General features: G+C 45.2%; 1 pseudogene; it reads left to right on the top strand.

Moving 5' to 3' along the window:
• The first annotated feature begins 661 nt into the window (after positions 1–661).
• The window catches only part of LOC105538029, a 15688-nt pseudogene continuing 13788 nt past the window's right edge, over positions 662–2561 (top strand).

Below are 2561 nucleotides of genomic sequence, written 5' to 3'. Positions count from 1 at the left end.
TAATTTTGCATGCTTATATTCAAATTTTATATCCAAATCCATAACATATTGGCCTAATTTTAAAGTTTTTTAAACAGTATGTGTAATGGCCATGTAAACCTTTCATGGCTTTTTAAAATTAAAAGAGATTTGAAAGAATATCTAAATATTAAAATTTTTTAAAGAGACATTTAAAACAATGAGAAATTTTGGTTATGCTTCAAAAATTTAAAATGCATTTTTTTTTTTACTTGGTAAATATTCTTATCTTAGTGTTTGTAGCCTCTATGTTAAAAAAATTACTTAATCCTCTTAGTTTATTAACATATTACCAACAGGTTGTTTATATTAATCTCCACAGTTAACAAACTCGATAGTTTTAGTACTGCTTATTCTTAATAATATTTACATGTGTCTTTCACATTTTTTGTATCCTTTTCATTTTATTAATGAATCAGAAAATAGGCAATAAAAATTCAAAGCCACCGTCTCTTCTTCCGTTTGTCAAGCCAACAATCTGTCAACATGGGATTACATTAAAAGAGCAAATTACTATCTTGAACAGCAGCGGATTCTCTTCCCTGCTCTCATTCATGCTGGCAGACTCCAGCTTGTGAGGAAGGGAGCCCAGCTGGGACCAACAGGCGGAAGGTGCTGCACACACGTCCAGTGTAGGAGCAAAATGCGGCTCCTAACATTTGGAGTCATCTTGAAGAGGTTGGGAGGAAAGCCTCTGCACTGGGTGAAGGCTGTGGGGACTAAAAGATCTCTGTGGCTCCTCTAAGCACAAACTGAGAGGACAGCAGAGGACTCAGGCTCTGCCCCCACCTTTTTCTTTAGACTAAGGAGTGGTGATTGCCATCAAAGAATACCAGAAACGCAGAAATCCAAGCTCTGCTACTCTGGCTCCCGATATTGGCAGTGGCTGCTGCCATCACGCCGGCTGCAGCAGGGAGGCGCGGCGGGGGCTGCACACTCCAGGGAGCCCTGGGAGCCCCGTCCATTCTGAGTTGGAACCTGAACTCCCCGGTGCGCTGCAGCCATCCAAACCGCAGCTACAGACCCAGGCCTCCTGCTCTACCCATCAGCCAGGAGCCCCGCCCTCCCAAACTGCGGCTGTGGGTCCGAGCCTCCCTGTGCTCTTGGGTGGCGGCCGGAAACAGGCAAGATCCGCCCTCCCGGGTGCAGCTGCAGCGACTGACCGCGGCTGCAGACCTGGGCCTCCCGTTTCACAGAGCAGGCAGGGGGACAAGCGGGAACCCTGTCCCTTCCGAGTTGGCGTGGCGGGATCTCCCTGGTACAGCTGCCTCCGGCCGCCAGCTCAGGTACAGGACCCGGGCGTCTCTGCAGCCTGCACCCTCGGGGACACCAGGAAGAATCTCTGTCCCTAGAGGCTCGGGGGTGTCAGCTACTGTGCCTGGCCTCCCACTGCTCCTGTCGCCTGCTCCGATTGCAGAGCAGGGGTTGGGGCCGAGCCATGAATGGCAGCGGGAGGCAGATCGATTGATTATTGGGCCGAAGGGAGGCGGTCCCCAGTAAGGACCCACCTTCAGGCCTGGGAGGGCCTGAAGGCTGGGGGCTGGGCTGCCAGTCCCGCGGACCGGAGTCGGATTGTGTTCTGGAGACAGAAGTTTATTGCAAAGAAAAATAAAATTTTTTATTTTTAATTAAAAAATATGAGAAGTCTATGGAGAAAAATAGAGCAAGTTCTCATACATATTTTAAGAACTTGGAAAGGATTAAAATGTTCACAAAAATATGTAAATCAAGCAAAATATTAAACTAGGTGTGCAAGCCAGAAAATAAATGCTTCACAGACAGAAAGTAAGTTCGGCACAAAACAAGGAGCTCAATCCAGAAAGATCTTTGTCTTGACAGCAGAAAGGACTTACCAGAATAGACAAAAGCCCTTTTATTATCCTAGGGGGGATAGACGGTCTTTTATTAAAGTAGCCTTATTCAAACCAGATCCCAACAATGTCAAAAATCCTGTATCAAAGTAACAGATCCTTAACCTGAGGGAAGACTCACCAGGGCAGAAAAGGTGACTTATAAGAGCAGAGCGCTCAGTGGTGTAAAGTGAGGACTGCGTACGTGCTCCAAGAATCACCAATTCCTTCCCACAGCAAACTTTTCAGGTCCCATTTACGACACCATATGTGTAAACCTAAACAACAAACACACACAGACTCTCTAAAGTAAAAGACATTTACTTGGGAATAAATTACAGTAATGAGGATCTAAAGGTCATAGTAAATAGTGCATATTAATGGACAGTGATCTCATAAACTAGTTCCTCAGTCTGTCTAAGGATAGATTGAAATGCAGATGATAAGTAGTCTAGGGGAAAAGAGAGGCTTTAGAGACTGGTTTCGGCTATACCTATCACAAGATTTCAATTGGTTGGATGGCTATGTCTGGGCTGGATTCAGAGTGTGTTAGCAGAACACAGCGATTAACTACCACTGCAAGTTTCTTTGATGCCAGCATACTACAACAATGTTGAGTCAGTTTCTGAGAGGGAATTCTTTGTACACATGCTGTTCTCCTTTGTCAGTCTTACTCTGTTAACTTCAGTGATG

This window comes from Mandrillus leucophaeus, unplaced genomic scaffold, assembly GCF_000951045.1.
Source record: "Mandrillus leucophaeus isolate KB7577 unplaced genomic scaffold, Mleu.le_1.0 Scaffold1831, whole genome shotgun sequence".
NCBI classification, from domain to species: domain Eukaryota; kingdom Metazoa; phylum Chordata; class Mammalia; order Primates; family Cercopithecidae; genus Mandrillus; species Mandrillus leucophaeus.
This window is presented reverse-complemented; position numbering and strand designations above follow the sequence as displayed.